Source organism: Cupressus sempervirens, chromosome 10, assembly GCF_028749045.1.
Source record: "Cupressus sempervirens isolate cs-2001-9-10 chromosome 10, ASM2874904v1, whole genome shotgun sequence".
Lineage (NCBI taxonomy): Eukaryota > Viridiplantae > Streptophyta > Pinopsida > Cupressales > Cupressaceae > Cupressus > Cupressus sempervirens.
In genome coordinates this window covers 556,352,332-556,378,134 of record NC_143127.1, presented here as the reverse complement: position 1 = coordinate 556,378,134, position 25,803 = coordinate 556,352,332, and positions in this window count along the sequence as shown.

The following is a 25,803-nucleotide window of genomic DNA, read 5'->3' as shown; positions in this document are numbered from 1 at the left end:
GTTAAGATCTTTGAAATCAGTGCAGATTTTGATGTCACCGGAAGGTTTAGTGATGGGGACCATGTTGGAGATCCACTCTAAGTAGTCGATAGGTCAGATAACCTTAGTAGCTAACATTCTTTATAATTCAGCTTTGACCAGTAATGCCACCTTGGGGTGCATTTTTCTAAGCTTTTGTCTAATGGGCTTGATCTTTGGATCGACTACAAGATGATGAACTACAAGCTTTGGATCAAGTCCGGGCATGTCCTGATAGGACCATGCAAATTGGCCAATGTTCTCTCTTAAGACCTCAAAGAGGAGATCAGCTTGGTCTTGTGATAGGGATGCAGCAATGTGAACAAGTATGGGGATCTCTAAAGAACCGATGTTGACTTCTCTAGTATCCTCAATTAGAATAGAAGACACCTCTGGTCGATTATCTTGAGGAGGTAATGCCAAATCCTCATGTTCTGCTTGTGACTCTGGATTTTCTTGCTGAGGGATTCTCTTTGCTATCTTAGCTAGTCTTGGATTCACCTTAGTTCCAGTTTTGGGCGTATCAAAACTAGGTTGGGGATTTTCTCCAAAATACCCCTTGGGATCTAGCTTATAGATATAGGCAGAATCTGGCTTTGTTTTCTTGTGAGGTGTTTCAGCTCCCATGAATCTTAGAAGTGCTTCCTCTGATGTGAACTCATCAATGTGTATGACGCTTGGTTGGTCCCAATCTATGAGTTGTGGATGGACGAGTGGTAGGTCAATGAAATGGATGGATAGTTCTTGGAGAACAGAGTCTCCGAGGAAGATTTGGTCTGGGATATCGTCATAGGCTCTCTTTTCAACTTCCTTAGGAATGTCTTCAATTTCAACAAGGTTGTGGTGAATGTTCGAAAAAGCGTGACCATCTATATTAGTGCCCCTAGTTGTGGGTATGCCAAAGCCAAGACCTGACTTTGATTCCCACTTGTGTGCGTCGATGGGGTACTGCATGCCTCTTTCTTCTGGTCCTAGACCACCACCTTGATATTTCTATTTGTCAGTGATGAGCTTATGTTCTTGGGGATACTTCTGGTTGAAGTGATCAAGGCGTGCTTGATTTCTTGGAGATGCATCCTTATGTAACCAATTGTTGATATCTGGAGTGAGCTCCTCATGAAGAGGGATTTTTGAGGATACAAAGGTTGTTGGGCCAAACTATTTGTATCAAGAAGGTGGAATCTCCTTAGCTTTGTGATATGTCGATCGTCCATGGGCGTGTGGATCAAGTGGGAGTGCCCCGACAGCAAATGCATCCGACAAACTATACTCTCCATAGCCTTTGTTATTGATCTTCATGGTAGACAAGGTGGAGGTGAGGATGGTTTCTGGGTCATTACAGGTGTGGGATGAGCTGGCAATGGATGTGCCGATATCAATTCCAGGGCAATGGTTTATATATGAAGCTTCAACCGCATTACAGTAAGCAAAGGGTTATGGATCAGCATGGATGGTTACCTCAGTGCCTTGATGCAAAAATTTGACACACTGATGGTAAGTGGATGGAACAACTTCCATGGCATGAATCCATGGGCGATCGAGGAGGATGTCAAATGGTAGGTTTAGATCAATAACATGGCAAAGTGTCTCTTGGATGACTGGCCCAACCTTGATTGGCAGCAAAATAGTTCCTTCTGTGGTTCTTTCCAAGTTGTCATAAGCTTTGATGGTGATAACCTCACTGATGATATCTGCCTTAGTATACCCAGCTTGTTTTATGAATTTTAAGGTGCAAATATTCAAGGCTGATCCATTATCTATCATTACTCTTTTCACAGCAAAATTGGATACCATGATGGCTATGTGAACCGAAAGGGTGTGATCTGGCTCAACCACGGGTATGTCAATGGGTTTGAATGATAGGGCACATGAGGATGAAAGGTGTCCAACAAGATTACAAAAATTAGTAGCATTGATATCTGAAGGGACACAGGATTCTATGAGAGCACTGTCAAGGATGTTTTTGTACATAGGACTAGTGCAGAGAAGATCTAAAATGGAGATTTGGGCTGGCATGTTCCCAAGGTGTTCCAAGATATTGTACTGGCTTTTTGATGGAGCTAATGGTGTTGGTGAAACTGGTGGGCTTGCGATGTTAAATTGCGCTCTTTGAGTGGTGACTGCACACTCATTGTTTGGTCCTTGGATATTGATAACATTGACAGAAGGCTCTTTCTCGGATATACAACCTATGAGGCTACCATAGTCTATATAGGATGAAGTGTGGTCATTGTTCTTCCCATGCTATTGGTTTGGCTGGCGGTTGTTGGTGTTGTTGTTGTTGGTTTGGATAGGTGCTTTTCTAGGATTTTGGTTGTTGTGAGGAGGAAAAGAATTTTGATAGATCTGTAAGGCTGCATTGGGAGAGGTTTGGGCACCAACGATGATTTCTTTCCGATCAATGAGGTCCTGCACATAATCTTTTAGTTTCATGTATCTGAGGGTAGTGTGACCTTTTACCCTATGAAATTTGCAGTACTCATTATATTTGTACCATGTAGCTTTGGATTGGCTTGGGTCAATTTGCTAGGTAGGAGGAAATTTGATGAGGTTTTCCTTGACTAATTTTTCAAAAATGACATCCAATGGCTCACCAAGGGGTGCATAGTTTCTAGGTGCAGGTTGGAATCTGGGCTTTTTCCCTATAGCTACATTGATGGCATTAGCTTGATTGCTAGACCCTTGGAAGTTGGGTCTTGGATTGTGGTTTTGATAGCTTTGGTGATTATGTTGTTGTTAGTTGATAGCTTGTTGATTGTTTGATTGATACGATGGGTTGGTCTATGAGAAATATGTTAGTAAGAAATACTAATCTATTAAGAGAACAAAGCATTAACTAGCATAAAAATTATAACATATATGAGAGACAAAGTGAAACCCTCAAATGAGAATATGAGTCATAGAATGGCTCTCCCAATGAGGATGGTCACTTTATTTAGGGATGAGTCTATTTTCTTAGATTTGGTATGTATGATCAAGGTTCTCAAAACTAGCTTCAATGGAGATGGATGGGTAATGACAAATTGGTAGCCTTGTGAGCTCTCAATTTGGCATTATAAAGGTATGGTTTAAAGGCTTTGTTTCTCAAACTAGCATTATAACTTTGGCTTAAAGGTTGTGATGAAATGACTTGGGAGGGGATTCAATTTATAGGCAAAGGGCTTAAGGGATGGAGGGCTAAGATGCAAGGATGGGAAAAAGCTCATGGAGGTCTTAGATTGCATGAGAGGAGAGCACATGGATTGTGCTTCCTTACAGCCAAGCAGGGAGTGACACATGTCACAGAGTGAGTGGGTGGAGGAAAGGGCAAGGATGAGTCAACAAAAGAGGCTCAAGGGATAATATCTTCATAAAGACCCTTCATAAATGGCTTGTAAGAGCAATGAATGGGCTTGAGAGATGGAGGGCTAAGATGCAAGGATGGGGAAAAGCTCATGGAGGGCTCAGATTGCATGAGAGGAGAGCACATGGATTGTGCTTCCTTACAGCCAATCAGGGAGTGACACATGTCACAGGGTGAGAGGATGGAGGAAAGGGCAAGGATGAGTCAACAAAGGAGGCTCAAGGGATAATATCTTCATAAAGACCCTTCATAAATGACTTGTAAGAGCAATGAATGGGCTTGTAAGAGTCTTTATGGCCTTTGTAAGAGCATTGAAGGCTTAATGGTTGGGATATTTTGGAGGGAGTTGAGATTGTTGACTTTGCTTGGCTTAAGAAAGTCTTAAGCTTGCTTAGGGAATGTGACAAGGTTAGGAGGGGTATTAGAGGTGATTTAGGATTAGACTAAGATTGTTAGAGATATGCAAGTGGATGGCATTCAATGAGGGTGGGTGAGTTAGTGGCTAAGCTTGGTTAGTATGGGTGGATGGGGTGGATTAGGCTAAAAAGGGGGTTTAGGATAGTTTAGGGGTTATTAGATTTGAGGGCTTTATTTATCAAATAGATTTATTTAATAAATGAGGATTTTGGAATTAGATAGAAGAATAGGATTAATTGATAAATAATAGGTTATTTGATTTATCAATTAGGACTATAGATGATTAATTAAATTAATCAGCTAGGGGATGGCAAAGGATTAATTAAATAGGAATTTAATTAATGATGCCTTTAGAGATAACTAAATAGGATTACCAAAGCGGTGTAATAAAATTTAGGTGTCTACACAAATGAGATCTCCATTGTTCCTATTCCTATTTCATCTTCCTCTACAACCTCTTCAATTTATCTTTACCATAGGGTGTCTGCATGGTAACTTCATGTTCCACTATTTATAACATTGATGCACCTATAATATTATATCCTCAAAATTATATTCAAGCTATAAAGGCCTTTAAGAAAGTCTTTTGTGATAGTGATCAAGGTGTTAATCTCGTGTGTGGTATCAAACCTTTAATTCAAGAAGTTCAAGATTCAAAATTCACTCCTCCTGTCACTAGTGTGGAACCTTCTTTCATTCCTTTACCTAGAATTCCTACCTACACTTCTCCTATAGTGGTTACATCTCTTGCTATGAGTGTTCCACCAGTGTCTTTACCTACCTCACAACCTTCTTACCATGGTATTCCTTATACCTACTCCAACCTTCTTCTAATTGTGGTTCCAAGTGTTCCTCTGGTTGTGTCTTCCATTCTCACTCTTTCCTACACTCTTCCTAATCTAGTTCCTAATATGATTCCTAATATTCATATTCTCAATTCTCCATCTATTATTCCTAGTTCTTCCCACACTTATGATGAGGCTCAAATAATGGTTTATGGTGCAGATGTGCAAGAATTAGTTAAATTACCTTTTGTTGGAAGATTAGGAAGATTGTTAAAAGATTGGTTGAAAGCATGAATGTTGATGATATTCCTATGGGGGAGTAATACTATGATGATATGTTACATTCATGATAGAGTTTTTCATTGATGTCAACATAGCAGTTTTCTATGGTATTTGATAGAAGAACAATAGAAAGATCAAGTTGGTACAGATTGCTAGTTGAGCATTATAACCACCTGAGGTTATGGGAGATACTTCTAAGTATCTAGTATATGTAATTAACATCAAAAGAAGAAAGGATAAGTCTAGAAGAAGTTATGTAAGTTTTGGTGATGTCTGTTCTAAGATAGAGTTTATAGAGGCATGTTATGCTAAACTTGTTATATCTCTTAGCAAAGTTGATATCTTGAGGATCGAGGTTGAGGACATGAAGAAGACATGTTGAGGATGATGTGGCCAAGCTTGCTCATCATAATATTATATGTATGGAAATATATTCAAGTTACAAGGTGGAAGATTAATGTTATTGCTAAGTGTAACGTATTCTTAATATGGTCCTATAATAATTAATTGAGAAGGTCTAATAGCTAACTCAGGGAATTATTTTGAGGACTCAGTATAAAGGAGGGACATTTTTCTTTATTATGAGATGTCTTTGAATATGATCTTGATGATTAATGATAAGCAGCAGAAAGAGCAAAATGCAAAGTTGAGAAGAGCAGTGAGGAAGTGAAGGAAACTTCATTGTCGAGGTTTTGCTAAGTGATATGAGGTTTGGTATTTGGATCTGAGGTTCATGACCTAGTCTACAAGGTCTGACAGTGATTGGTCCAGTTAACAAGATAGAGGAAAGAAAAATGGAAAGAGAAACATAATAGTAAATTACTTGCATGAGCAGTGAGATCTTCTTATAGTTGAAATTGCATGTTTGGGTAGTGGGCTCATCTTGCATACATTGTACCACAACTCTTAACAAGATCGGAATCTCCTAATAGGGATTCAAAGTCTTCTAATAGGGACTTTATGTGCTAATTATTGTAATAGACTCCTAATAGTGTCCATCCTCTAACAAGGAATATTTATATTAGTACATCATCTTGTGGGCATCATTCCCACCAGGGTTCTCCCTCTGATCAAGGGTTTCCCTAGTCAGCATATCTGGTGTAATTGTTTATGTGCATTTTATTATGGTTGTTGTTTACTTTGGTTGAATGGTTAAGAGTGCTTAAAGAAGATAAATGTTTTAATTGTTGGATAACTAATTCACCCCCACCCCCCATCTCAATTATCTTGGTGGACTATTGTTTCTAACAATTAGTATCAAAGCCTCGGATCCTTGAACATAAAGTTTAACAACTTTGGGAGATCCATAGTGAACATGTTTAGGAAAGATAGTCTGAAGTTTGATGGAAAAAACTATGATAGCTGGAAGGAAAAGATGAAGACACATTTTTTGTGTATGGGTCTGAGATATTGGATCTTGAAAAAATTAGAGAAGACAATCATTTTTGAAGAGGACTTGGAAACCTGTATTAAGGCAAAAGAGATCTTTTCATGTGTGACATGAGAACTAGAGAAACACTATTAACTACAATTCCTAAAATTAAGTGCAATCAGGTGAAATCACTTGCTACTTCACATTTGATTTGGAAAGTTTTGGAAAATATTTTTGAAGGTGATGCACATTCTAAGAAGTTGAGGCTAAAAAGTTGGATTTGTGCATTTCCAGATCCTAAAATGATGGAAGATGAATCTATAAGAACATATATAGGCAAGATATCAAAAATTACTGCAAGTATTAAAGCTCAAGGAGGAACCAAAGAAGATGATGAAGTTATATGGAAGATATTGAAAACTCTAATACCACCATTTAAGTCAGTAGTTTAGATGATATAGTTATTCATATCTTGTACCAAAGAGTTCACAAAGGAGACATTGCTTGGAAGACTTGAAGCAGTTGAGAATGAACTTAGACAATCTAGAGAATTGACCAAAACAAAGACAGCATTCAATGCTTTGAATATTTGACCTAGTCTATCAAGAAGCACAAGTGCTAGAGGAGATTTTGCTAGTAGCAACAGATCTGAGGAGGACAAAAAGATTGAAGAAGGGGTAGCCCTTTTGACAAGAAGAGAAAAAGAAGGTAAGAGAATTTTTGAATTTTGGACTTGTGATGAATATGGTCATTATGCATCTAAGTGTCCTAAAAGAGAGAAAAAGTATAAGGGAAATCATAAACCTAGAAAAGATAGAGAGTGTTTGTATGCACAAGAAGATAATGATTCTGATGAACAAGCATTAAGTGCTAGTGATGATGAAATTGGATTTGTGGCAATTAAAGAAGAAAGTCCATAGAAGGTAGTTTTGGTACCACAGGTTGAAAAGAAATCTAATTGGATAATTGGTAGAGGTTGTTCACACCATATGACTGGTGACATGAACAAGTTTGTTGACTTCAAAAGTCTGGGTGGAGGAATTGTCAGAGTTGGAAACAATGTTGCATGCCAAGTTAAATGTATTGAATCTATAACTCTTGATGGTAAAACTAACACTAAAGATGTATACTTGGTTGATGGTTTAAAGCACAATCTCTTGAGTGTTGGACAACTAGTAGACAAAGGTTATTAGTTGCAGTTCATAGAAAAGACAAGCATGATCAAAGATAAAGATGGAAAGGTAATTGGAATGGAAACCAGATCTAGAGCTAATGTATTTTAGTTGAATCCTACTGAAATGACATGTTTGGTTGCAAAGGTAGATGACAGTTGGTTATGACATAAGAGATTTTGTCATATAAACTTTGATAGTATTATGAGGACTAGTAGAATGTTAGAAGTTAGAGATTTTCCAAAGATTTTAAAGCCTACTAATACAATTTGCAAGGAATGTGTTTTGGCTAACCATAATAGAACTTCTTTTCGAAGCAAGAAAATTACGACTACATCGAAGTTGAAGATTGTACACACAAATCTCAGTGGTCCTACAAAGACTAAAGGATTCTATGGTGAAAGGTATTTTATGATTCTAGTTGATGATTTTTTTAGAATGATGTGAGTTGCATTTCTTAAAGAGAAATCTAAGACATTTGATAAATTCAAGATATTCAAGAATAGAGTTGAGAATGAATCTGGTATGAAGATTAAATGGTTAAGATCAGATAGAGGAGGAGAATTTACTTCAAATGAGTTTAACATGTTTTGTGAAGAAAATGGAATCAAAAGACAATTATCAGCTTCAAGAACCCCTAAACAAAATGGCATTGCAAAAAGAATAAACAATTCAGTTATAGAAACTGCAAGAGTTGTGTTAGCAGAGAATAATGTATCCAAGACATTTTGGAGAAAAGTTGTGAATACAATAGTCTACACTATGAATAGAGTGCAAGTCAAGAAAGGCACAAACAAGACCCCTTATGAAGTATTGTTTGGTCACTCACCTACAGTTAAGTATTTCAAAAAATTTGGGAGTAACTGTTATATCAAAAGAGATGATGATATTGGTAAGTTTGATACTAGAAGTGATGAAAGTATGTTTCCACTTATTCATTGAAAAGCAAGGCTTATAGATGTTATAATCAGAGAACTAAGACTATTATGGAAAGTGAAAATGTGAGAATTGATGAGAAATTTAGGATACAAGAGAGAATGGTTGATTACAATTTAGATGATGATGTTGTTACTAAGCCAAGGAATGATGAAGTATTTCTTGAGACTAATAATGATTTGCAAAATGAAGGAGAGCCAAGGTAGAAACAAAGCTCAAAACCTTCAGTAGAGCCAAGAGTTGAGATAGTAAATCCTACTTCAGGAAAGAATATGATAAAGGATCACCCATCCGAACAGATCATCAAAAGCAAAGATAAAGGTGTGATGACAAGAAGTAGAGTAAATGAAGAACTATGCTTGATATCTCAAGTTGAGCCTAAGAATGTAGATGAAGCATGTAAAGATGATTACTAGAAATAAGTTATGAAAGAGGAATTGGATCAAATAGTAAAGAATGAGACATGGGAATTGGTCCCTAGACTGGCAGACAAGAATGTGATAGGAACCAAATGGGTATTCAGAAACAAGATAAATGAACAAGGTAAGGTTGTAAGAAACAAAGGAATATTGGTATGTAAAGATTACTCACAACAAGAAGGAATAGACTATGATGAAACCAATGCTCTAGTGGCTAGAATAGAAGCATCAAGATTATTCTTAGCCTATGCAGTACAGAAGAAATTCAAAGTATATCAAATGGATGTCAAGTTAGCATTTCTGAATGGAGAACTTGAAGAAGAGGTATACATTGAGTAGCCTAAAATATTTCCTTTGATAGATGACAAGGACATAGTATGTAGACTAAGGAAAGCATTGTATGGATTGAAGTAAGCACCCAGAACCTGGAACACAAGGTTAGACAAACATTTGACAAAACTTGGATATAGCAAAGATATGGTAGATAGAAATCTGTATTGGAAAGAAATTGATGATGGTTTGATGATTTTAGTAATATTTTTTGATGATATTATATTTGAAGGAAATGATGAAGAAAGTAAGAAGTTTGCAGAAGAAATGAAGAAAGAATTTGAAATGAGTATGATAGAAAAAATGAAATATTTCCTAGGATTGTAGATTGTACAAAATAAAGAAGGAATCTTTATTTCTCAAACTAAGTACTTGAAGGATTTATTGAAAAGGTTTGGTTTAGAAGCATGTAAACCTATTGGAACACCTATGGTAAATGGACACAAGTTATCTACAAAGGATGAGACACCTACTATTGAGCAGAAAAAGTATAGATCTATAATTGGAGGATTGCAATATTTGACTCACACAAGGCTAGATATAGAAAATGTAGTTGGAATTGTTGTAGTTTCTAGGTTGATCCCAAAGAAGCATATTATGCAGCAGTCAAAAGGATATTTAGATATCTAAAAGGAACATCTGAGTTTGGTTTGTGGTATGATAGATCTAATAATTTCACTCTAAGTTCTTATACTGATGCAGATTGGACAGGCAGTATGGATGATAGAAAGAGCACCAATGGAGAAGCTTTCTTTCTTGGAGGGAGATTGGTTTCTTGGTTAAGAAAGATGTAGGATTGTACATCTCAAAGTATAGCAGAAGCAGAGTATGTTGCAATAGCAAATAATTGCAGTCAAGTCATTTGGATGAAGCAGATGCTAAAGGATATAAGGATAGAAATTATTGAACCTATTTTTATACATTGTGACAACACAAGCATGGTAAATATATCTAAGAATCCAGTGTTGCATTTGAGGACTAAGCACATTTCTATTAAGTATCATATGTTGAGAGAAAAAAGTGTAGAAAAGAAAATCAGATTGAAGTATGTGAGCACTAAAGAGAAAATTGTAGATATATTCACTAAGCCTCTTCCCAAAGAGACTTTTGAGTATTTGTAAGGTATGATTGGGGTTATGCCCCTTCCTACAATTAGAGTAGAAGATACAAAAGTGCATCAGTCCAGGGTAACAAACCACCATTGTTTGTCTAGATTGAATGCTAATGCTTCTTGAATGGGGGAGTATCTATGATGGACAAAGTCATCTAGGACTCTTGTTGATATTTTTTTGAAGTGTCTCTTAACACGCTAACTAGTAAGAATCATTTGTTGAGTTTGATGCAGTAGAGTTGGTTACCTTTGACATTGATATCAACAGGTGAAAAGTTTGCCATGAAAAATAGTATGCATAATAGTTGAAGATGTTTGGGATAAGCATAGCATGGAATTACAATTTTGTGTAGAGAACATTGAGGTATATCAATGGGGGAGAATGATTGATGAAGAGGATTTGAAGATGTTCGACAGTCTTTTGTTGATATTCTTGAAACTAGATGTTTTTCATCTATGTGGCCATCAATGCTAAAGGGGGAGATTGTTGGAAGATTAGGAAGATTAGTTGAAAACATGGATGTTGATGATATTCCTATGGGGGAGTACTTATATTATGACACATTACATTCATGACTGATTTTGTCATTGATGTCAACATAGCATTTTTCTGTGGTATTTGACAGAAGAATAGGAAGATCAAGTTGGTACGGATGGCTAGTTGAGCATTGTAACCACCTGAGGTTATGGGAGATACTTCTAAGTATCTAGTATATGTAGTTAACTTTAGAAGAATAAAGGCTAAGTCTAGAAGAAGTTATCTAATTTTTTGTGATGTCTATTCTAAGCTAGAGTTTACAAAGGCATGTTCTGGTAAACTTGTTATATCTCTTAGAAGAGTTGATATCTTGAGGATCGAGGTTGAGGACATGGAGAAGACATGTTGAGGATGATGTGGCTAAGCTCACTCATCATAATATTGCATGTAAAAAAAGTTATTCAAGTTACAAGGTAGAAGATTAATGTTATCTCCAAGTGTAATGTGTTCTTAATATGGTCCTATAATAATTAATTGAGAAGGTCTAGCAACTGACTCAGGGAATTGTTTTGAGGACTTGATATAAAAGGAAGGACATTTTCCTTTATCATGAGATGTGTGTGAATATGATCTTGATGATTAATTATAAGTAGTAGAAAGAGTGGAAAGTGAAGTTGAGCAGAGCAGTGTGGAAGTGAAGGAAACTTCATTGCCGAGGTTTTGCTAAGTGATCTGAGGTTTGGTATTATGATTCGAGGTTCGTGACCTGGTCTACAAGGTCTAATAGTGATTGGTCCAGTTGATAGGATAGGGGACAGAAAAAAGGAAAGAGGAACATAACAATAAATTACTTGCATGAGCAATGAGCTCTTCTTGTAGTTGAAATTGCATGTTTAGGCTATGGGCTCATCTTGCATACATAGTACCACAACTCCTAACAAGGTTGAAATCTCCTAATAGGGATTCAAAGACTCCTAATAGGCAATCTATGTACTAAATGTTGTAATAGCCTCCTAACAAGGTCCATCCTTTAACAAGGAATATTTATGTTAGTACATCATCTTGTGGGCATCATTCCCACTAGGGTTTTCCCTCTGATCAAGGGTTTCCCTAGTCAACATATATGGTGTAATTGTCTATATGCATTTTATTATGGTTATTGTTTACTTTGGTTGAATGGTTAAGTTTTTTTAAAGGAGATTAATATTTTAATTGTTGGATAACTGATTCACCCACCCACCCACCCACCCCCCCCCCTCTCAATTATCTTGGTGGACTATTGTTTCTAACACCTTCCCCTTCTTATCCAATCCATAATGAAATTAAAGAGAAGAAAGAAACGTCCCCTTTGAGATTTTTTTATAATTTTATCCTTCATTCTTCTATAAAATAGATAATTTCTCCTCTTGTCTCTTCACTGGGGCGCAAGAGGTATTTCTTTCAATTCTCTAAGATCCATTATTTTTTGTTTTGAGCTCAATTGGTTATCTTTTCTATATTTTACACCTATGGTTTTGTATTATGTTAATAATAATCCATAGTTTTCTTTTATTATTCCATATATCTTTTCTAAAAATATTTATTTTGCAAAGGTATCCCTTGTCTTCATCCCTGGGGGGCAAGGTTCTTCCTTCTTTCTCTTTTTCTAGGGATCTGCTTTCCTTAGTTTAATGGCATTTGTTTATCTTGCAAAATTATTTCATTATAATGAATGATGTTTTGACTTTGGATATTCTTTTCTATGAGAGGTTCGTGTCTTGAGTCATCACCTCTTCTTTATTTTGCAAATTATGTTCTTTATAAACTCATACCCTTGCTTTGATGTTAAAGTTGTTTACCTCAATCAAAGATTCTTCTTCCTCTTGTTTGAAGGGGGCTTGGCAATTGAATCTTTGTTTTCACTTGGATTTGAAAGATGATATTTTATCTAAAGTACTCCTCTATGGTGGGGATCTTATTGATAAGATCTCTTTCTCTTTAAGGATCCTTTTTCCATAAGTGATATATCATTTTCATGATTACCTATGCTCTTGGATGTAGGGGCCAATACCCTTTGCTAAGAACATAGTGTACATTGTTATTAATGGGATATCTCCTTACATTGTGAAGTAGGTATCCTCTTTCTCTTCCTTATCAAGTCTAGTAGACAACCATGATAAGGAGTGGGACATATATAGGGTCTCCCTTGTACTATAGTTTTTTAATTTATATGCTAAATCCTCAAAAGGTAATGCACATAAGTTGTTAAATCCTGAAGAGACATGCATTGCTCAATTTCCAATATGCTAAACCCTCCGTAGGTAAAGCACATAAGTTGTTAAATCCTAAAGAGACATGTATCTTTCAAATTTTTCAATATGCTAAATCCACAGAAGGTAATTCACATAAGTTGCTAAATCCTAAAGGGACACGCATATTATATTCCATGGTGATACAAGAAGGTGGATCTATGGGTATTTCAAAAGCTGTCAGAAGACACATTACAATTGCAAAGCACAGTTTTTGGGTGAACTATCAAGTTTTACTACCTATTGGGCTCCCCCTCCTTGATGATTCACGGTAAGGTGGGAATCTTATTGGGCGAGGTAATCTCTCTCTCTCTCTCTCTCTCTCTCTCTCTCTCTCTCTCTCTCTCTCTCTCTCTCTCTCTCTCTCTCTCTCTCTCTCTCTCTCTCTCTCTCTCTCTCTCTCTCTCTCTCTCTCTCTCTCTCTCTCTCGTCACTTTCATGCTAGTAGGATTGGATCATGAAGATATATTATTTATAGTGTTGCTCTTCTCTTTTTTATGTAATATTTATTCTTTTATGATATCTTTCCAAATAATATGATATTAGTATAGGAAGCATTTCTTAGCAAGGTTTCCTTTACTAGTTGATTTGGGTTTGCTTTATTACTAACCCCTCTTTTTGTGTCTTTTGGCTTTGTTTTTTTTCCTTTTTTTTCGCACCCTTGTGCATATATGTTGAGTTAGGATCCTAGGCTTGGGAGCTCATTTCATCAACTAAGTGTTATTATATCTCATTGTGAATCCACTTGGATCTTTCTTCTCCTTTACTGTGAGCATGTTCAATTTCCTTACTCCTGCTAAAGTGGCGGCTTAATGTATCATCTTAAAATGGAAGCACTTCCATGTTAAGAACCATTAGCCCTCCTTAGGGGGTTTTTTGGGCCTTCATCAAGTTGTCCCCTATTTTCTCCCCCCTTCCCATCTTCTATACCTATTTAGAGCTCTATTTGGGCCTCCTGGGACACTATTTTTCCCTTTTGGATCATTTTCCAGGGGGTCCTAAACCCCTGGATCAAGGTAAACCTTAACCTTGACCTTGACCCAGGTCCCCCTTTTCATTAAAAAGTTTTTCAAATGAGGGGAGAAGTTCAAAATTTTGTTTTCCTACTTCTAGGTTGGTTGTTTAAGGCTTCGAAATGGTAAACTCTTAAATTATAATTAATATAGGTCCATTTCTAGGGGTTAAGACTTAATTGGAATTTAATTCTCCTATTTCAACCTCTATCAAATTGTTTTCCCTATAATAGTATTAAAGGAAGCCTTGTAAGAATTTGTCTTAGGCCAGAATTCACCCAAGAACTAAAGAACTCAACCCAAGCACACAGTAGACCAAAATAGACAAAGTATGATCAGAATGACGATATCCATTCAATAACTAGTTGAGAGTACATTAGGAGTGCCTAAATATAAAGGCCTCAGGAGAGCTTTTAGAATGCATAGAAGTCAACATCATGATGTGTCATACAACCAGGCACATGTCCACCAGATATGGGTTATCCTCCATTGAGCACAGGATTAAGTGCGATGATGTGAGGATAAGCCTACAATGGTGTAGCATGCAAATCAGTGGTGTAGACAACATGTGCTAAATGAGGAGTGTAGATAACTGTGTTGTCATCATGACAACTCAGTGAATGATGCATACTCCTATGTTGTAGACACCATGTGCATAATTAGAGTTGCGAAACTCAATGAGAGTACACAAACTCCTAAGTGTCTCACCTAAAATAATAATAAAATAATGCAAAATAATTAAATAATGTGTTAACCTAAGTAAACTTAAGTAAGTGTAATAAGAAAATACTTATTTACACCAACAAGCCTTCCTCTCTCATTTTCAGATCCACTTTTCATGATCAAGTAATCAAGTTTTCTCCCAAGCAAATTCAAGAAAGAAAATTAAGTAAGCAAGCAATCACCCATTCAAGCATTCAATTTCTCCATTAAAGATCAAGGATTCAAGCATTCAAGCCATTGAAGGGATTTGGTTCAAGCATTCAAGATTCATCATTTAAACCCTAGATCTATCCATCATGGTGGTGCGATCTTCCTTCAAGATCCTTTATTCATCTTCAAGGTCTATCCTTTCTTTCCTCAAGGTGGATTTCAAGCATACAATCATGGAGTTTTTCATTCCATTTATGGTTTTTATTTACATTTGTGGTATTTATTTACATTATTGAGTCTAATCTTTCATATCAATAAACTTGTTTACATTTCAAATACAATTGCATATCTATTGAATATCATAGCTTCATTGATATATCTACTTCTATTATTTGCTAGCATTCTCTATTTCAATTATATTATTAAGGCTGAATTGAAACTAGGGTTTGACCAAGGCAAATCCCTCATCCAAACAACAAAATCCTTTTTCTTGTAGATACATGTGTGGGATAACAAATATCAGTGCAGATATGGATACCTTTTTGGTCGAACTTTCAAGATCAGCGAACAGAATTTATGTCAAAGCATTGCAGGTCAAGGTAAAAAATAAAGGGGTAATATTGTGCCCCAAGGTAAGACTGTACCCTACATTTGGTTCAAGGTCTACCTAGCTTAGAAAAGAAAAATATTTATGGGTTTTGTAGATCTCATAGTTTCGGTTTAGGAGTGTAGAAATCAACAGTTTCTAAGAGTGTTTAGAGGGTTTCTAGCAGGCTCTTTTTCAGAGGTAAGTACTATCATTTCTTTATTTCAATATTAGAATTTTCAAATTTACATTCCATCCCTTTACAATTCATATGTATATAAAATTATGGGTTTAGGGTCTCTTTCATGTGCATTATTCTAAACCATATTCATCCATAATTTTATATCTTGCGCTTTGTACTATGTTTGGTTCTCTTGCTAGGGCCACTAATCAGCTAACCTACAATAGGGGAAATGATTTTCTCATTGATTCTTCTACCAATGCTCATAGCAGCAGCACACAAACTCAAGGTAACCATATCCATCCTTTGATTGATGTCCTTTACCAATCAACGTAGCTCCATTTCATAGGCCTTTAGCTTCTTAGGGATATTACCCACCTAATTCTCTAGCTAAATTATTTTTTCTCTCTCTTTATCCAAGTTATTTCGAAGTTCCCCCATCTTTTTCTTGAGAATAATAATCTCATTGTAGATCCAAGAATCAACCTGTAGAGAAGCATCATCTTTCAATTTAGCTTTGTGGAGGATAGTCAACTTCCCATTGTTTTTCCAATATTCATTGGCCTCTTCTTCAACCAAATTCTTAGAATTGAAAGTAGCATCCTAGATATTATCTAGCTTTAACTCATTTTCCTTGTTTAAAACCCCCTTAGCCAGTCTTTTCCTCTTGGTTGTCCTTATTCAAATTTTGATTATTAATCACAAGGGCATTTTTATCATTAGGCTTTTTCTTTTTTGAATCAACAAGAGCTTCACCTCTTGAGTCTCCATCTAGGTACATCCTTGGCCTTCAGTTGTGATACCCTTATCCGTAGTAGGGCCTGAAGGATTAGAATGAGTCTTGATCACCATTTTCATGGACCCATCATTTCTACTTTCCCCATCATCGTTAGCTGAAGAATGTAATATCATGGTCCAGATATTTACTAGTTTCTCTATGAACAATATAATCAGCAATAAAACTTGGCAAGTAATTTCCAGCAAGATCATTAACTAGTAGAAATTCCAAATAGAAATTGTATCAACTTATCTCAGATACAACATTAAAAATTCGGATATAAGCAAAATGGAAGACAATAATATAATACGACCAGTAACTTTTCCATATGAATAAACCTGTTATTCCACAATAACATCAAATATATCAAAAATATAACTCGAACTACAAACCAAAAAGGTAAAACTAGCAACTCTTAGACTCCCTCTAAATACGTTATTGCATTATACATTAGCAATACAATAACCAGCAACTATAAATCCAATCTTAAAAGCAGTTTTACTGTCAGATTGGAAAACTAAAGAGAAGAACATGTAAGCACAACCGAGACACCTAAAATGATATCTCCTCTAACAATGGGTTTTCATCCACTACCTGCTTGCATGAGGGGCTACATCCTCACATTGGCTAAAAACTAAAGCTTTCTAAAAACTCTCATAAGAAAGAACTAGAAATATGAATAGTAAATCAAGCATACCAAATGAAAGGGTCACTTCTCCTTTTATTCTCACAGTTGTGACTCTTCGACTACCTTTCTATCTTTTCATCTTAACTCTCCTTGTCCTCTTTTGCCCACTTGGAATATTAATTTGACTTTTAATCAATGAAGTTTCAGCTCTCCTAGTAAATTTTAATATTATAGTGATGACCCCCTTAATATTTATAATGTCCCCAAAAAAGGGACATTACAAGTCTCCCCTCCTTGAGATTGCTTGCCCTCAAGTGATTAATACCAGGATCCCATATGAATCTACAATTGACCCTGTAGCCTAAACTGAAAACAAATCTAGCCAAATTGTGAAGCAAGGTGTCATGAAGTAAACCACCTGTCAACTAGGTTCTTGGATCCCGTATTACTCTCTGGAAGAACTTGGTACCTACACCTGTAAACTGATTAGCACAGATCAGCACCATGACCACAATAAAATCCTTGTCCGATCATAGATACAATTTGCCAATACCTAGATCCCAAACTCTGTTATGTCGTTCTGCTGCTATGATGAGGTAGAAGCATATCAAAGGTCCATGTGTAACCCAGTAGAGTGTGAAGACCTACCCTAAATGGGTGATGTAGGAATTGAGCTGCTCATAAGCTAAAACCACAATCTCAAGGACATCAAAACTAATACCATAATCATCAACCTGGAGAACTCCCAAGTACATAGGTGCTATGAAATTGACAAATGCTAAAAATATAACCACATTCCTAACATAACTACTCCACCAAAAATTACTTAGCAACTGATGAACGAAAATCACCCAACTCCTAAGAGGGTTGAAATCAAAAAAATATGTTGGCGTTGATCAACTGATAAGCAACAGAAGTTGAATCATCATTCCCAAGCTGAGTCCTCAAAACACTGTTAGGATCTGAATTAGTATTCCAAGGATTGAAATTAAGTTCTTCCTCCTCAAGGAAAACAAGAGAGACTCCCTCATCTATCATAAAAAGTGAGTTATTGAACGACCAGTCAGTAGCCATTTCAAACAAGGGGTTATCTATCAGCTGAAAGTGATCTAAAGTTTTGCTACTTAATTGTTTGGGGTAGCTATCCAAGTCACAAGTTTTCTAAATGCTCTCAAGTTCATCAATGACTTCTAGGAAAAATTCATGTCTCATTCTGTCCTCATGTTTTGAGGTTGATTCATGACCTTGATCTGATTTTATGCTCCTTAAAGAGAGAATCAAGCCTTATCCAATGCCTCATGAACATGCTTCAGCTCTCTGTTAAGTTTGTCAATCTCATCCTTCCCTCTATTTGACTGTTCAACATATATCTCAACAATCTTAATGATATAATCCCTATCAGTCAACAAATACAAGTAATCTAATTTCATAGTCTCAAGGGCTATCTTGACCTCCTGCAAGTCATCAACATTCCAATCTCTTCCCGCTTCTCTTGGAATCCTCTTGTAGAGCTCCTCAACCAATTCATGGGTCCTATCATAATGTACTAAAAATGCCACAACCATATCTTTTCTAACCCTTAGTTGATTCTGTAAGGCATGTATTTCATTATGTCCTTGTTGAAACTATCCATTGTGTTGCAATCTCATCCCTTGTTGTTCCTCATAACTCACATTTTGAGTATCATGAATATAGGGTTCATGATGCCAAGGTCCCAAATTTCTATTACCTTGAGTGCAATTTGCTTCATTATTCTGCTTGACAAGACTCACCTCCAAGTCACCAACAAAGAAACCTATACCTCATGTAACCTCTTCTATGTGATCACAAGAAGGCTGATCATTTCTGGTAGTTGTCAGCTCCTCTATTTCAAGATCATAATAATCTTGGGATATCATAATTTCTTCATACACCCCTAAGTGTTGTTCATTAGCAAAGAGATCCTAGGCCAACTCTAGATACTTCTGTTTTTCCATATCAGTCATGTTTAGCTGCCTTAGATAAAAATCCAAGTAGTCATTGAATGATAAATCTTTCTAGATCTAGATAGGAAATTCTTTATACCCTTTATAAATGTTTAGTAATTTGTTCTTATATATATTGATTGTGGTACCCACATTCTACAGTATTCAACTCTTTATGTATCTCCTTTTGTGCCTTTGAGTTTCAAACTACACCATCTATGTTCATTATATAAGATTTCTTTTTGGATACCTCACCCATTTGACATCCCTACAGACTTGTTACCTCTTTTCAAGTGACAATCTGCTTATATCCACCCAGATAGAAACTCATCCTAATTTCTAAGAATAATCAGTTGAATAACCCTGCTTAGCTTATACAATTTGCAAATTCATTACCAATGAACTCCTTGTGCTTAGATGAATCCTGCCCACCTTCACTCTCTACTACAAGTATTCAAATTCTAACTTGCCAAAAATTATTTTTTGTTAAAACATATCACCCCAATTAAAATCTTGCAAAAGAATAACACAATGTTGTAGGAGTCCTATATCCTGGTATATATAAGAGGCATTGAGTATGCACACCAATATTAGATCGCAATGGGCAATCACAACACTGATTAATTTCCTCCTACACTGATGATACCTCAATGCTATTGTTGAACAGTTAATCCTTTAATCTTGTCCAATTTCTCAAACCTCAAAGCTGGAGCCCCTCCATTAACCAACCATAATAGTAGGCTTCTCACTGGAAGCCAGATTTGATGCCAATCAAAAATTGCTTGGGTTTGTGCATAGTATGACAATGCAGCAACCCAGTGGTAAATTTGAAGTATCTGTAAACAACTTCAATAGACCACTATCTTAAAAATTGGTAATTTGGAAGGCTTTCCAATGAATTTATATACTTCCACCAATAAATAAGGAAAGAATAATGGAAAATGACAAGCTAGATACAAAATTGTGAAAATGGTCAACTTTTGTGTGTAACAGTGATATTTCATCTTTCTCCCATGTTTGCACAAAGTTAAAATCTTAACTCTCTAAAAGAAGTTCTTCTTTCACCCTATCCTCCACAAATATGTTAGTATTTTATTTTCTTCTTTGAGCCACCTGACCATCTCTTTACATGATTCTGATACAGAAGTGGAGGCAGGCTTTGTCAGTATTATCACAGATTATCGAGGTGAAACCCACTCCAAGGTTATCTGCTTACTGCTACAGATAGTAGTTGTAATATTACCACTCTCAAAAGAGACAACGTCATTCTTATGTCATGTATTCTTCTCAGGATTACATCCCCATGCAAGTTTGAACAAGGACTTTCCAGTATTTGGCCTTGCATTGTTTCTCAAATCACACTTGGTTGCTTCCTTTTTAAATACTTCCTCACTATATATTATGCTTTTCTCAGAACATAGCCCATTTTTTATTTTGTGTTAGCATTCCATTCTTATTTTGTTGAGACAAATCCATTGGTTTTCTTGCAATTAATGACCACTTTTCCTTGCCCTCTCTGTTCTAGCAACGAATTTTGTAATCACTCTAGTTCATATTTCCTTTTCCACTCAGCTGCTTCTTTTTTATCGATTGCAGTGTTTACTATGACCCAGACTATGTTATTCCTAATGCTTCATTTTTGTTGTCTGCCAAAACATGATTGTAGTCGAGTCTGAAATGATGTGTATTCTCCTAAATGTGTGGCTATTGATTTCATCCAAAGTGTCAAAATATGGTAACGACAATATAACTCCATGAACGTTACATGTAATGTTACACGTAACTGTTACCTTCTCTCGCACCAAAGAGTCTCATGACATGTGTGACCAGCTCTGTTGAATTTTTTTTTGAATGATAAACTATTATTTTATTTTATTTTTGCTCCTACCGCATGCTTGGCTTTGGAATGCCATTGTGGGTGACATTAACCATTTGAAATTAGACTCCTGACAGACGTTACTTTGCCTCCCATAACTCGTATCGTAGAATATGGTCTGACCTGGCGGTCTCAAATGTTACACAAATTTCCTTCAGAGTAGTCAATGATAACTCCCCAAAATTTCCAAAATTGCTTTAGTTCTCCAAGAATCCCCTTGAAACCCAAAGGATCAAAATCCTCATGCAAAAAAAAAAAACCCTCCTGATCTTCAATATGGGTCTTCAGCACCTAAAACTTGAAAATACCCACGATTGGCTTGTTCTGCAAAGATCTTTACATGAATGTCTATCACAGGTATCAAATCTTTAAGCCACGAACAAACTTATAGCTCTCTACAAATCAGCTAACATTTTCCATCCTTGTTTATAATTTTGTATGGTAGAAGTTTGATGTCTCTTTGTACCTGACTATAGGTGAGGCTCACAATGAAACCACCACAATACTAGAGTGAGACTGTCATGTTGAACAGTTGTCATGACCACCTCAATATTCGCTAACCTTGACTATTGTCCAAGCTCACACTACTACTCTACGCATTCATTCAATACAACTTTGAATGTAGAGAATATATGTTCACACATAAACTCAGTCCTTTAACTTCAGTGCTCAATAACCAGCTACTCACATTGACTGAGGAACCTCCTTGATTGTTGTGTGAAATGTTGTGCTAGAATAGCGTAATAATAATGCCAACAAGAGCAACACACATTAACACTACCAAACTTCTATTCAAAAATATGGCACACCATCCTTGGGTTTCCTTTCCCTAGCACAAGCAATGTTCTGCTAGAGAAATAGAGGGAGAAGCTTCTACATTTGAATACCCCTTGAAGCAATGCTGACCAATAACCTAGTCTGCCCAGTCAATTCCTTTTTCATGCATAATAATAAGAAAATATTTTTACCAGTATTAAACTCCTTAATACGAAGTTTGGGATTGAAATCTAGCTGTCGTCTTCCCTTAGACCACTAACAATGGACCTGCTACTAATAGCGTCTGCCTAAAGAGAAACAAATGTATTCACTCAAACTCCAATGCAAACTTAATCATGGGACTTACTTGCTGTCTAAACTAGAAATCCATCATTTATTTCAATCATGAAATGAATTCCTTTCATTCTCATCTGCAAATTTAAGAAATCCATAGCCCATCGCACACCTTGTAGCAGAATCTATTACATCCTTTGCACCTCTAACAAATGGATAATGTGCTCTAAAAGTTTCATATAGCAGATAATCTATGACATCTAGAGCCAAATCCCCAACAAATATGGAGTGCTCTAGGCCTCCAACTAATCACCTTTCTCCTAAACCAAAAGAGGCCCAATTTAATCTGAAAAGTTGTTTTATACCAAGCATCTGTGTGCCATTGTATGTCTAAAGAATCCTCTCAACTGTATTCAGCAGATTTGGTGGCCGTGATGAAAAATCCCTCCTATAACTTTGTCTAGCAAATAATCAAAACAAAACAAAAAATATGTTGTTTCACTCTGATAAATCATTTTTGAACTGATTTACGAGATGGCCGACTGCTGGTAAGAGTCTGAATGAAAGCTTGCAAAACCTTGATTTCACCATCTTTCTTTGCAATCCCCTCTTGCTTGGCATGCAACTCCTCCATATTTATTTTTAAAAAAAAACCTTTGTTCTTCAATAGAGGAATTTCCCTAACCTGATTGCAATCATCTTTGTGAGTAATAATCAAGCCTCTTGTTGACTAGTAATGATGATGATGCCCTTAACTCCTGCGAAAATTGTGTATGTGTCTAGATAAAACTTCACTAGCTGGTAGGAAGACCAACTCTGATACCACTATAATATCCTGGTCCAGATATTTATTGGTTTCTCTATGAACAATATAATCAACAATAAAACTTCGCAAGTAGTTTCCAGCAAGATCGTTAACAAGTAGAAATTTCAAATAGAAATGTTATCAACTTATCTCATATACAACATTCAAATTTTGGATATAAGCAAAATGGAAGATAAACTATAATACGACCAGTAACTTTTCCATATGAATAAACCTATTATTCCACAATAACATCCAATATATCGAACATATAACTCAAACTACAAACCAAAAAGGTAAAACTAGCAACTCTTAGACCCCCTCTAAATATGTTATTGCATTATACATCAGCAATACAATAACCAGCAACTATAAATCCAATCTTAAATGCAATTTTATAGTTAGATTGGAAAACTAAAGAGAAGAACCTGTAAGCACAATCGAGACACCTAAAATGATATCTCCCTTGACAATGGGTTTTCGTCCACTGCCTGCCTACACGAGGGGCTACGTCCTCACACTGGCTAAAAGCTGAAGCTTTTTGAAAACACTCACAAGAGAGAACTAGAAATTTGAATAGTAAATCAAGCATACCAAATGAAAGGGTCACTTCTCCTTTTATTCTCATAGTTGTGACTCTTCGACTACCTTTCTATCTTTTTCTCTTAAGTCTCCTTGTCCTCTTTTGCCCACTTGGAATATTAATTTGACTTTTAATCAATGAAGTTTCAGCTCTCCTAGTAAATTTTAATATTATAGTGATGACCCCTTTAATATTTCTAATGTCCCCAGAATAGGGACATTACAAAGAAGCTCCCCAACTACTAGAATACCCATCAAAGTTGGAGTTGAGATCACCAGTCTCTGTCTCACCCACCTCTTCTTCTTCTCCCCCAGATTCTATGTCATCCTTGTTAACCTTCATAATATTTTCAACCTTAGTGTCCTTCTTATTACCCTTCTCATTCTCACTACAAACCTCCTCAATTTTCACATTATGGTTTTTTTATTTTTTGGCACTCATTTTATCTAGAGCTCTTTCCCAAAACACGTCATCTTCTTATCTAGAGTAGGCAAAAGTTTCACGGTATTCTTTCTACAATAATCTTCAATTAACAATATAAGACCTTCATGAAGTACATGCCTACTATCTTTCTTTCTATGGGCATTGAGGCTATTAAGCAGCAAATACTTCAAATAAAATGGAAAATATAACCTATCCTTATACCAAAAATAGTTCTATACAACAAAATAAAATTTATGAACTCTTTTCAACCTACCATCCAAAATAAAGTACTCACAAACACAAGATAAAACATCTTCCCATATTTCCTTAATCTGATCTAGCACATAGAAATCCCCTTCACCAATTTCTTATCCTCTTCTTCATTTTTAGTAAAGTTCTTGATAGTTACATTAGATATACTAGTTTGCTTTTTGAACTTCATACCCTCCATGGGAAGACTAGTGATTTTAGCAATGAAATCCTCTATCAAGTCCACAGTTACCCCATGAAGAGAAACCCTCTCCCTAGACCAATTCTTGATTAAATAATCAATAATATGCAGTTTAAAACCACACAACTTCCCAATATATGTAGTCACCTTACCCTTTTGAATAATTTCCCACACTGCGCATTGTGCCTTCCATTCTTTATAGTTAAATGGCTCCTACTTCCTTGGCTCACCACCCATGATACACCCAACTTTGATAAATCTACAATAAATGGTAACAAGCACAAAATATTAGTTTTCTTTTAACTCAAAGAAACTTTTCACCTAGAATACATGCCCTATCCTATTGGCAATAATGAAGAGATTCTCCCTCGAAAAGTGATAATACCCTTCATTAATGTCACCACTTTCCATATTGATCATCAAAATCTCAAATAATCTTTCCTTTGACTATATTAGTCATGTCATAAGTAATGATCACCTTTAACTCCCCTTCCTTGCCAAGTTTGTCGACTGACATCATCTTACTATTCACCTTCATTGCTTTGTTGGCAATCCAATCAACCACATTTTTGCCCTCTTGGTAATTATGAGATATTATAACATTATCAAACTTATTGAAAAGATTTTTAATTTCCAAAATACTCCCTTTAAATATTCCACATCACCATATTCTTATTATTCAACATATTAATAATATTTAAGGAGTCTCCTTCCAACTATAATTTTTGATAACTAGTTTCCATTGTCATTCTAACAATATAAAGTGCAGCAATGGCTTCCACTCTATGGCTCATAGAGTGACCAATAGGGATCAGCACATCATCCACCACCCTGCTATTATGATCCCTCAAGACTCCACCACATCTAGCTCTTCTAGGATTTCCTTTAGCAAACTCATCAAAGTTTGCTTTCAGCCATCCCATAGGAGTATTCCATATGACACCCTCTATGTTATCATTATGTTTCATCATTTTATTTCCTTTAATTTTTAGGGGGTCACCTATTGTCAAATCATCAATATTTTTTATTCTACAAGATGAAGTTCTCTTTAATAGCCTTGATAATATTTTGGCCTGCAATCCAACCAAGAGCTTCTTTGTTTCTACAAAAAATATTATTTTTTTCTTTCCAAATACCCCAGCAAGGTGAGGAACAAAGATACTCCATAGGAAACAAATATCAAGACTTCTAATAGGACATTTCCAATTTCAGAAACACTCCACAAGATTACTAGGCTAAACCCACAATATATTCTAGTACTGGAGGACAATTCCTCAAACATTCTAGTTGAATATATAGTCCAGAAGAATATATTAATTTTAGGAATAAGACCTTTTTCCAAGATTTATCCGATGGGCAAGTATTTTCATTTAAATCAAATCTAAACACAAAAGACACCTTAAATTTACCACTTGGTTCTATACCCCACACCATAGAATCCTCCATATTAGGAGTAAGATTAAAGGAGCTGAGAGAAATTTGAATGCAGTTAAAGTTGTGCCAAACCTCTACAAGATTAACCCATCCATTATTTCTCCAATAGTTGCACACAAAAACCTATTTGCATCTGTCAATGGGAGAGATATCATTAAAGTCAATCAATAGTGGATGATCCAATAACCACACATCTTCCCAAAACCT